Source organism: Macrotis lagotis, chromosome 1, assembly GCF_037893015.1.
Source record: "Macrotis lagotis isolate mMagLag1 chromosome 1, bilby.v1.9.chrom.fasta, whole genome shotgun sequence".
In the NCBI taxonomy this organism is placed as follows: domain Eukaryota; kingdom Metazoa; phylum Chordata; class Mammalia; order Peramelemorphia; family Peramelidae; genus Macrotis; species Macrotis lagotis.
In genome coordinates, this window is record NC_133658.1 from 435495999 (window position 1) to 435508946 (window position 12948).

Sequence of the window (12948 nt, forward strand, 5' to 3'; positions counted from 1 at the left end):
TTTGAACTACTCTCAAGCAGGAACTTTTTTTTAAATTTTATTTATTTAAGGCAATGGGGTTAAGTGACTTGCCCAAGGTCACACAGCTAAGCAATTGTTAAGTATCTGAGGTCAAATTTGAACCCAGCTCCTTCTAACTTCAGGTGCTCTATCCACTGTACCTCCTAGTTGTCCCCAGGAACTTTTTTAAAAATTTATTTGTATCTCCAGGCCTTAATATAGAGCTTGTCACATAGTTAATGGTTAATAGTTATTTTCTCATTCATTTATTCAACCTATATTAAAAGGCACATTCCCAAAGAGCATTTTACATATTTGATTCTCCCTGCATCTGCTTAGTTTCAGTGCGATTTAGAGCTGCTTGTTCTTTTCCATGATGAGCTGTTCTTTATCTCTGTGGTGACAGAGGCCACAGGGCATGTGTCTGAGCAGCAGAAGCCACCTGAAACTGCCAAGGACAAGGTCAGGCACTGCTGAAACTTGGAATGCAGAGGAGGGAGTCAGTGAGCTCCATTACAAAAGAAAGTTTGGGTCCCTCTTCTGCACAAGAGTGGCTACTTTTAGGATCAAGATGTTGTGTGGCCCACACTCCACTCTTGCAACACGTCCAATAAGCTTCCTCTGACTAGAACTCCCCATCTTGTGAGCATGCCCACACATGAACTGGATGAGGAGGGAGGGGAAATCTAATTCAGCTCTAGGGTAGGTACGCTTGGCAGTAAATGCTGAAAGATAAAAATAGTCAGTTCCCATACCCCTCTATCTGAGCTCTGATTGAGGGGCAGGAAGGGAGATTCTTTGGCAACTCAGTAAACACTGGACAAGTACACAAATCAGATTAGATAAGCAAGGGGGTCTAATAACATGATGTACAGGAAGGAATGGGAAATAGACACAAATTCTTGTCTATGGGCCTACTAAGCCAAGAAATTTGATTATTTCACAACTGGAAATGGGGTGCCAAAGGAAGACTGCCAGGGAGCTCTCATTGTGGGACTCATTCTTCTAGAATTCCCCAAACCAATCAAATCCATTTTCCTTCTAATCAACTCTGGGCCTCAGCTCATTCATCTGTAATAGCTGTCCCATATATATGCTGTTGTACAGACCCTTAGGGTCCCTATACAAATAAAAATTGAAATCTAAGCAATTGATATTCTTTATCTACTTGATCTTCCCTGTGTGAATGGACAGGCTAAAATTTAGCTTATTATAAATTTCTTCCAGGAGGCTTTGTAATGCTCTTGGTCTTGATGGAATTATCTCAATAATATGAATGTACAACAGCATCTGGAGGATCTCAGTATCCACAAGGAATCCCTCTTCAACTTGGATTCTGTCCTGGATCTCTTCATCACAGTAAGCCAATATCTTATAGTAAGAATATCTCTCAGTTTTATCCCTTGCCTAAATGATTATTTTCAAAAGGTCATTGAACAAATTTATTTCTATTGCTACAAAAACTTTATAAGAATCATCTACACAATGATCTATTGCAATCTCAATGAACTCAAAAATAGGACTTAACATTTCTCTTCATTAAATTTCACTTTATTATATTTAACTTATCATTCTATCTTATTGAGATCTTTTGGGATTGACTATCCTTTTTTCCCTCTAGACAATTAGGGTTAAGTGACTTGCCCAGGGTCCCACAGCTAGTAAATATCTGATAGAAAATTTGAACTCAACAAAATTGACTATCAAATAGCAGTTAACCCTCACTCTAATCTCTATGTCACTTGAAAATATGATAATATTGCTATTCCTATTCTTAAATCACCATTATGTAAAATATGGAGGCGGGGCTGTCTAAATTTATATAGATGTGGTTTGATGTATCATGAGAAGATATAATCTGAAGTATAGCTCACCTTTGCCAAAAGTAGGAATTGTGTCTGCCACATCAGTTGCCTATCTGAGAAGTGGAATCCAGATCTTCAGAGACTAAGCAGTCTTTCCTAAGCAATACAATATTACAATATGGTAAACATTTACCTGCTATGTGCCAGACAATGTGCTAAGGATCCAAATAAGAAAAAAGTCAACCTCTGCCTTCAAGATGTTTAACAATCTACTGGAAAAAGACAACATACTAAAAAGAAATTAGAAAATTGGAGATGGGGCAGGAATGTGAATGAGGGTGCAATGGTAGAGAAAAGATTGGTTGTTGTCCTTCATTCTCTAAAAAGACCAAAAGGATTTCACTATGTTAGAGTCATTGTGTCCAGTTGTGGCTAGCCAGACCACTACAAGCTTGGAGTGATCTACCACAGGTCAGGCACAAATAGACCATGTGAACATTTGGGGTGGATTCTCTAAATTTATGTATCTTGTGTTTCTTTTGGGCTACTTCAATTCTGCTTTGTTCACAGAGCATATCACCTTTGATGAGAGCACATCATGCTGGACAGTCCTGTGCTAGTGTCTCCCATGGGATGCAATCAATTCCGAAGTTCTTCAGAGAGATCTTGAGTGTCCTTGTATCACTTCTGATCACCATATGAATGTTTGCCTTGTATGAGTTCTCTACAAAATAGTCTTTTAGGGAAGTGTATATTTGGCATTTGTATGACATGGCCAGCCCATTGGAGTTATGCTCTCTATAATAGTGTTTGAATGCTTGACAGTTTAGTTCAAGAAAGGACCTCGGTGTCTGGTATCATAACTTGCCAGGTGATCCTATCTAAGATAATTCAGATGGAGGCCATTCAGCTTCCTTACATCCCACTGGTAGATAGTCCAAGTTTCACAGACATACAGCAGTGAATTCAGCACATCAGCTCTGTAGACATTCAGTTTGATGGTCAATCTCATATCTCCTTTCTCCTGAAATTTTCTTTGGAATCTTCTAGACACTGAGCTAGCTCTGGCAATGCATTTGTCAACCTCATTATCAATGTGTACATCTCTGGAGAGCATATTGCCAAGGTAAGTGAACTTAATCACAGCATTCTAAAACTCCATGGATAGTATGGTACTAGCTGGTGGAGTGCTGGTATTTTCCCAATGTTAATTGTAAGGCCAAAATTAGCGCAACCAACAGACCTATTCCATACTTTGTTGTGCCTCAGCTTTAGAGTCTTCATTGTGTGCACAATTATCTGCAAATAGAAAATCATGCACCAAGTCTCCCTCCACTTTAGTCTTGGCTTGTTGTCTTTTCAAGTTAAACAATTTACCATTAGTGCAGTAGCTGACCTTGATATTGGGTTTGTCCTCATTGAAGGCATTTAACAGAATTGCTGAGAACATCATACTAAAAAGCATGGGAAAAAGTAGATAGTCATTGGTGACTGGGAAAATGCAAGAGCATCATCCATCATCTATTATCCAGAAATAGGGCAGCCTGCCATCATGAAATTGTATACAATACCAATAAACTTCTCCAGGCAACCAAATCTTGACATAATTTCCCATAAATCCTTCACAGTTGACAGTATTGCCAGCCTTGCTCAGACTGACCTCTGTTCTGCTTCTGCCACTTCTCCTAGAATTGTCGGGCAGCATTCCTTGGCCCTTTTCTTGAGCCACATTGTTCTCAGGTAGATGATAAAAGTAAAGGATCAGTCTATTAAGGAGGATTCTGGCAAGAATCTTGCCTATAATGAATGAGAGAGAACCCCCCCCCCCCATCATTGTCTTATTTTCTTCACCTTAATAAAGATGGACAGTGATGGTGTCCTTGAACTTCTGGGGATAACATCCACTTGCCATATAACTCAGGAAACTTCAGTACATGACATGGGGACATGATGATGGTTGAGTTAAAACCAAGCAGTAAAGCTGATGGGAAATGAAGAACTGGCTGGGCTTCTGAGCCCTTTTTGAAGGAAGGCTTTGGGAGGTGATTTTTTGCTTACCTTTCCAGTTCTCCAATGAGAGGGGTAGAGGAAATTGAGGGCATTGATGAATCAAAAGCTGAAGAAATCTCCATAATAATGAATTTCTTGGAGATGAGTTTTGGGGGACAGGGGGAAGGAGGGGTTGGTGGAGTGGAAACCAGAGTAGGGGTTGAGAAATTAACACTCCCCAAATGGGTATGAGGTTATAAATTATCTCTGTCTGTCATTCTTTAAATATCCCTACTCTTAGAATATGGTGCTAGTTTAGCCCTTTCCCACCAAACAGTAGTCATACAGAAGACCATCATAAATAACTTTGATGAGTAGACTCATTTAATCAAAGTAAAAACAGCAAACAGACTTTAGAGAAGTTCTTTTATTATAACATACCAGAGAATATCCAATAGTAAATGAATTCTCTAGCTGGTTGTGAAGTGTAGTCTCAGCTTTAACATGAAAAGAAAACAATCTCACCCAGGCGAAGTCCACTTCCCAGATTTTTCTGAAACCTTCCCTATCATCATTTCTTTTTTTTAAAAAATTTTTTTATTCCCATCATCATTTCTTACTGCACAATAGTATTCCATCTCATTCATATACTATAATTTGTTTGGCCATTCCCTAATTGATGGACATCCCCTTAGTTTCCATGGAATACCTTTTTCTTCTCTTGTTTTGTGGCAACCCTAGATGTAAGCCAAAACCTAAATTATAAATAAATTTGTTTCTTAGGTAAAAAGAGTGAAATGTGTGAGAATATTCCCCAAGACTAAACCCAGTCCTAACTGTATACAGAACAGGGAGTGGGTTTAATACTTCAGTCCCGGTGAACCCAGCAGAGGTTCCTCAAGATTAAAATCATTCCCAATCAGTATAGTATATTGGAAAGAGCCTTGAAACCTCTCTCTGGGAGATCTGGGTTCTACCCCTAGCTTGCCACTAACTTGATGTTTGATACTGGACATATCACTTCCAGTCTCTGGGATTCATCTTACTTTCCTATAAAATAGGAACTGGGGACTATATAATCATTACAGTAGTATCTTTCTGATTTAAGATTCTGTGAAGTCCCCTTGCAAAGGAAGAAAACAGTATTTACAGCAAAATTGGTTAAAAGTTTTGGTATAAAGGGTACTGAATAGCTATTTAAAATATCTTTCTGTTTATTAGGTGGTAACAATGGATGGATATTGAAACAATAGAATGAGAAAAAATAGCATGTAAGTGCTATAAAGAGGAGAGATTAATGAAAGATTGAAGTCCCAGAAATGGAAAAACTTTTCCAAGGAAAACTTAAGCAAAGGTCAAAATGTATTTGCTTTTCAGTGACTAGATTTGGCACAGAACACCTGAACCTGAATACACTTCACAGAGTCAGACAGTATTTGCAAAATTAGAAAACAGAATTCACTTCAGAAATCACTGAAGCAGGGAGACAGCATCCTGACAGAGAGTAATGAAACGAGTGATAAAACTTTTCCCAGGGTGGCAGTGGGGTGGGGTGGGAATAGTAAGCTATGAGAGCCCCAACCAAGGAGACTTCCCTGATCCATGTCTAAGTCATCGATTAACTGATTTTTCCATTTTTTTCTAGGTGTGGATTACAAATGTATATGTACAACTTTTGCAGACTATTTGCCTCCAGGGGGAGGGGCAGAGAAGGGAGGGTGGTAGAAGAATTTGTAACTTTTAAATTTGCAAATGGATGAATGTTGAAAAACAACTATAACATGTAATTGGAAAAATAAAATATCAATTTAAATTTAAAAAAAAAGTTCAAATAGATTTGATAGGAACTGAGACTGTCCGTAGGGTTATCATGAGGATATAGTGGCAATCAATGCTGAGAGCTCTCTGCAGCTGAGTTTCAGTCTTGTGGAGATCTCTGAGACCCTACTGCTACTGAGTCAGTTAAATCAATTAGAGGCTCCAACCACTGACAGCCTTTTATTCTTTTTTAGGTGACTATAACAGGGAATTATTCAAACCTGACTTTTTCCATTTTTTTTTTTTTTTTTTTTTTTAGGGTTTGTTTGCTTGTTTTTGCAAGGCAATGTGGTTAAGCGGCTTGCCCAAGGCCACACAGCTAGGTAATTTGAACTCGGGTACTCCTGACTCCAGGGTTGGTGCTCTATCCACTGCGCCACCTAGCTGCCCCTCAAACCTGACTCTTAAAGATGAATTTACATCACAATCAGCTCCCTAAAGGATAGGGTTGAAATTCCTCAAGGAAATCAGTTCTATAGATTGGAAACTTGTTACAATCCTCCCACAGTATGGTACACTCTATGATCAGAGGCAATTAGATCTCATTTTGTGTGTGAAATACCTTCTGAATGGCTTCAGTTTTTAGTTTTAAGTCTCCCTTGCCACACAACTATGTAAGTGTGGGCTGACCAATTGCTGAAATTGTGGCCCAGGCAAATATTGCTGCCAGCATAGAGACTCAGTGAATGGAGTGAGAGGGTCTGCTCTGCTTATGTAGACAGAAGTGGGCATGAAACATGGAATTGATAAGAAATCGATTAATGGTCAGTCTATGGGATTGCTAGTAAAACTGTAGAAATTCAGCACTAAGGCAGTAGGGGTTCTTCAATCCCCCAAACCTAAGGCATCTTCCAAAGTCCCAGCCCCAGGATTATTTAGGAGAGGTCACAGAGGACAGACCATGTTGGGAAGGAGTATAGTTCTCATTAGACTCTTGAAAATCTGCTTGCTATGCTAACCCTTTCAGCAACCTCTATGTAGATCACTGTAGGTAGGGGCCAATAGAAAAGCTTGGAGTTGCCCAAACTGTCTAATGTAATAACCACCAACCAATATCAGGCTTGGAAGATATTTCTTTTCTAAGGAAAGGAGCTGGAGTACTTCATTATATCTAATATACATTATACCTTAAACTCTCCTTATCACAACCTGAGTTAGCCTGAGGAAAGGAGATAGCATCTGAAGTTTATAGTGAACTACAGGAGCTCAATCACATCACTGTGTTCATCACAACAGTTGTTCCTGACCTCATCACTATTGTAGACTAGGGTGACTGTGACAGGATTATCGATTTCATCAATGCTTTTTTCTTCGTTTCTGTGATTATGAAGCATATGTCAGAAGCAATTTTCTTTCATCTAGGAAGAAGTCTAGTGTACCTTCATTGTCCTTAACCAGGGCTACCCACATTCTTCTTGACATTGCCACTCCATGGTGGGCAGAGATTGGAAAGAAGGCTCCATTCCTGAGAACACTGATGGACAACATTACAACATAATATTTTCTGAGCCAGATGAGACCATTGTGGCAGAGGCCCCAGATCACACAAAGAAGAGGAAGAAGGAGTCCCATATGAAAAAATTAACTTTTATCACATTCAGTATATTGAACATATATATATATATATATACATATATATATATAAATATATATAAATACATACTTACCACAAAGTGTTAGTTTAAATATATGAATATATATGAATATAGACATACCATGAGAAGTCATGATTGGTTGCTATTTTACTCAAAGTTCTGGAGCTGAATCTGTCAGTCATATTTTATGATGCAACAAAATTCTATTGCATTCCTTTGTCACATATTTGGCCATTCCCCAATTCATGAATGCCTATTTTGTTTCTACTTCTTCAATTAAAAAAATACTGCTATAAATATTCTAGTACAAATAAGAACCTTTTCCCCTGTCTCTGTGCTAAAGGTTATATGTACTTTTAGTGACTTGTTGGATAAATACCAATTTTTTATTTTTTATAGAATAGCTCCACCAAGAGTACAGACATGATGAGCATTTTTTTTTCATACAGCTACTGGTAGATTGCATTTTTCTGAGAATGGTCTGTTCTTATTCTTTGATCACTTATCTATTGGGGCATGAGTGTAGTTAAGGGGATGCAGCGAATAGAGCACTGGCCTTGGAATCAGGAGGACAGGAGTTTGAATCTGGTTTCAGACACTTGACTCTTACTAGCTATGTGACCTGGGGCAAGTCATTTACCCCTGATTGCCTCACATCCCCCCACTCAAATCCAATTCACCTGCTTGTCATGGCATCACCTCCCTGAAGTCATGGTCTTTCTGGAGAATGAAGGACAAACATAATTATTATTGGGGCATGGAATGCACCCCTGCCTAAAAAACTATTTCATAAGGAACTCACACAAGGCAAACATTCATATGGTGGTCAGAAGAAGTGATATAAGGACACCCTCAAGGTCTCTCTGAAGACCTTTGGGATTGATTTGTGACACAGGAACTCCCAGCTCTGTGAGCCCTCATTAAAGAAGCTGCAGTGCTGTATGAACACAAGATGAGGAAATTTAGAGAATTCACCCAAAATGTTCACATAGACTATTTTGCCTGACCTTAGTAGAGTGTTCTGAGTTCATATTGGTCTGATCAGCCACAAGTGGACACACTGCAACTTAGCTCGAATAACAACAACAACAACAACAACAATAACAATAATAATAATAATAACAATAATGTTCATTTTTTTTAAAGTTTTTGCAAGGTAAATGGGGTTAAAGTGGCTTGCCCAAGGCCACACAGCTAGGTAATTATTAAGTGTCTGAGACCGGATTTGAACCAGGTACTCCTGACTTCAGAGCCCATGCTCTATCCACTGGGCCACCTAGCCACCCCTGTTTGTCCTTCATTTTCAAAGAACATGACATCAGGGGGGTGATACCATGATAAGCAGGTGAATTGGATTTGAGTTGGGGAGGGAGGGTCTGTGCTAAGTCCCCAGCCTCACTTTCTCCTCCAGAACCATCTGGGTCCAGTGGCCAGATATAAATCAGGATGACTGGAGATTGCCCTGGATTTGAGGCAATCAGGGTTAAGTGACTTGCCTAAAGGTCACCTAGCTAGTAAGAATCAAGTGTCTGAAACCGAATTCAAATTCCTGTCCTCCTATCACTGTGCTATCTAGTGATCCTTTATATGTTTAACAATCTCTGGAGGAAAAATGTATGTGTACAGCATACTTTTAAATTTAATGTGCATTAACCTTTTCTCCATTACTTTCTTAATGTAATCAACAGAATTCTAACTTGCAGCATTTGCCAATTTCTATGATATAAATATTCACATTGAAAATTTAGCAGTTGATTTGCATGTTCTCTCTTTTGTTGATGAACATATAAACTTTTATTAACTACTGCTTTGGCTACATTTCAATATTTTTCACTCCAAAAGTTTTGGTGTATAGTCTCATTGTTGTTATTATGAATATTATTATTGATATTATTGTTTTTGACAAAATTATCTGAAATAGGCAGGGAAGAGAGTTTCTGTATTTGTTCACCCCTGGGAAGACCCAATCCATTCAACAATGTCTTCAGTAGGACTCCTGTGGAGTCTCCAGGACATCATGTGTCTACCTTCCTGCTGGTCTATGGCTTTCAGGCCTTGCCCTGAGCATCAGACTCTGGAAAGTCCCACCTGAGCTCTTGTGAACTGTAAGTTGATCTCCTAGGGACTCCCCAGGTGTGTGTGTAATGACACTGGTCTGATTTCCTGGCCCTTCACATAATGGGCTCCACTCATTCCCTCTCTAGTTATCTAACAAAGGTCCCTGACTGAATTCAATCCTAGGTCCTCAGGACATTCTGACCCAGATCTTGCTTACTTTAGACCCCTGGGGCATCCCTGACCCTTTGATTATGATGCCATTGCCCATTTCCTGGCTATTCCAACTCACTCATTTTACAGATGAGGAAATTAAAGGAAGCAGATTAAGACCACCCCAAGGTAAGGCAGATAAGTTTCAGAGGTGGAATTTGAATTCAGATCCCTGACCAAAAAAGTACTCTTTCCACTGTGTTGTGATGTTTTTGTGTGTGTGTGTGTGTGTGTGTGTGTGTGCGCACACGTGTTTGTGTGTGTGTCTGTGTGAGACTAGTTTAGAATGATTGAAAGTATTCCATGTGTTCCTAAATTTTTTTCCAGTCTGATTTCATTTTAATTAAATCTTCAACCTAGCTTATTATCTATCTGCAGTACCTATCTAAGATATGTATATTGATAAACTAGCTTGGGGCAGCTAGGTGGCACAATAGATAGAGCACCAGCCCTGGAGTCAGGAGTACCTGAGTTCAAATCCATCCTCAGACACTTAATAATTACCTAGCTGTGTGGCCTTGGGCAAGCCACTGAACCCCATTGCCTTGCCAAAAGAAAAAAAGAAAAGAAAGAAAGATAACCTAGCTCAAGACAGAATCCCTATCAGCCAGCTGTGTATCATAGTTTGGGCAATGTTTTTTCTACCTGCTTTGGTTTTCCAGTTTAAATGGTTAGTCAAATTTCCATAATTCTATAGAAAACCTCTTGAAACTATTAAAAGTATTTAGGTTTTAAAGCAAGATCTAAAGGAAATACATAAAGCATCAGAATGATGAGGATCAACTGGAGGAATTGATAGTGTTTAACCTGTAGAAGATTTAAGGGAGAACATGTTCACTGTCTCTGGGGCATCAAGGTGGTACAGTGAATAGAGCACTAGACCTGTAGTCAGAAAGACTCAAGTTCCTGAGTTCAAATCTGGCCTCAGGCACTTACTGGCTGTGTGACTTGGGCAAGTCACTTAACCCTGTTTGCCTCAGTTTCCTCATCTATAAAATGAGCTGGAGAAGGAAATGGCAAACCAGTCCAGTAGCTAAACCCCAAATGTGGTCATGAAGATTTGGACAGGACTCAACAGCAAATGTTCACTGTCTTCAAATAGAGGACACTTTAGAGAGCAACATCTGATCAAGGATAAGATGATCACCTGAAATTTTATCACTATGCAGACTGATACTTAAGAGTTTTGGGGGCAGCTAGGTGACATAGTGGGTAGAGCATCAGCCCTGGAGTCAGGAGGACCTGAGTTCACATTTAGACTCAGATACTTGACATTTATTAGTTGTATGACCCTGAGCAAGTAACATTAAGTGATTCATTGCCTCAAAAAAAAAACCCTTGACTTTTTGAGACTTAACACCTCAATTCCTTTAGGTGCTTCTCCTCTCTGACTAGAAGGTTAGAATATGGAGCAAAAACTCCCAAAGCTTTCTTTTTTTTTTTTTAATTAGATTTTTGCAAGGCAAATGGGGTTAAGTGGCTTGCCCAAGGACACACAGCTAGGTAACTATTAAGTGTCTGAGGCCGAATTTGAACCCAGGTACTCCTGACTCCAAGGCCGGTGCTCTATCCACTGTGCCACCTAGCCACCCCTCCCAAAGCTTTCTTTCACAGGTAGCTCAGATTTTTCCAGGGGATTTCCAGGCTCAATATAAGGAGAGCCATCAGAGTTATCTTAAAATGGAACAAGTTACCCTGGAAGGTAGTGAACTTTGTCAGTGGAAGTCATGGGTGGCAAGTGATAAGAATGCTGTAGAGAATGTCTGTCCTATAGGTTCCATCCTTTCTGAGATGTCTTTAGGCTCTGTGATCCTATCATCTTAACTAAGAATCTGTGATTCTTTGAGAAAGACTATAATGGGGGTGGCTAGGTGGCACAGTGGATAGAGCACCGGCCCTGGAGTCAGGAGTACCTGGGTTCAAATCCGGCCTCAGACACTTAATAGTTACCTAGCTGTGTGGCCTTGGGCAAGTCACTTAACCCCAATGCCTTGCAAGAACTGAAAAAAGACTATAATGTAGAGAAAAGGGAACTAGACTTGGCATTCAAATATGCAAATATTTGGATTCAAATCCTGCTGCTGTCACTGGAGCCTCATCTTGTCATCTGCAAAATAAGGTGGTTGGACTAGCTCTAAAGTTATCATCCTAAGGAATCCATGATTAATGTGCTTCATTTTCAGTCATGTCTGATTCTTTGTGCCCCCATTTGGGGTTTTCTTGACAAAGATACTGAGGTGATTTGCCATTTTCTTCTCCATTTCATTTTACAGATGAGAAAGCTCAAACAACTAGAGTTAAGTGACTTGCCTAGGGCCACACACTACCAAGAGTCTGAGACCAGATTGGAACTCCCGAAGATGAGTGTTTTTGACTTCAGACCTGTCACTTTATCCACTGCACCACCTAGCTGTCCTAGTTCATAATTATCTAGGGTAAAAGTACTTTGAAATTATTGAATTATATAACATTCAATATATATATATATTTGCTTTTTAAAGGGAAGTTCTTTAGCTAGGTGGTAACCTCCAGAGTAATGTAGAAGAATGCAATCTAACCATCAAGGTTGGAAAAAATGAAGATGAATAACTATGAAATACAGCTTGATAGACATGGGACCTTTATGAGTAGTCAAACAGCAGTTACTTTGATTTAATGAGGAGAGACCTCTATCTGGAGCTGTGAAGTCACTCAGTTTCTTTTCTCTACTTCTCTTAACTTCCTACTATCTCTTGCTTACTCTATCCTCTGTACCCCTAGTCAGAAAAAGGTGTCCTTCCTCTTGCTGAGGGAATTGAGTGAACCATATTGATTTCATCTTGTGACTCAATTCTGGATCTAGCTCAGTTCCCTTTCTATTCAATTATGGGAATTGTAGGAAAACATTATTGCATGGCTTCCCTGCATGGCTGGGAAGCTGGACCAATTCTAACTGTTGCTTACGGACCTTGAGTTTAAAAAGGCCAGCATCTCCCACTGTATCCAGAGTCATCACCAGTCATTCTGACCACCGGACTCTGATGACTTGGAGGAGAGAATGAGATCGATAACTTTACATAATTCTGTTTCACTTAAATCCAATTTACTTGCAAGTAGAGATTTCACTCTCCTGAAGTCACTGGTCTTCTCCAAAAACAAAGGATGAAGAACAAGAGACTAGCTAAAGAATGAGGTTTATGGTGACCAAAAACCCAGTCAGATCCAAAAACCGATGCAAGTTTCTTTACTATTATACAGCTCAAGTAACCCATATGTTTTATCTTAAAACTAGTCCAGACTGATCAATTTCTGTTTCTTCGTTCCTTTATTGAATTTAGATACTTGGAGAATAGGACTTTTTTTTTCTGATTTCAAGAAATTGTACTTATTCACTCTCTTCCTCAATTTGGAAAACCCCTAATCTTTTCTTCAATTAGTAATCAGATTACTACTACTCATCTTGAATCCTGGAATCTATTAGTTTTCTTTAAATA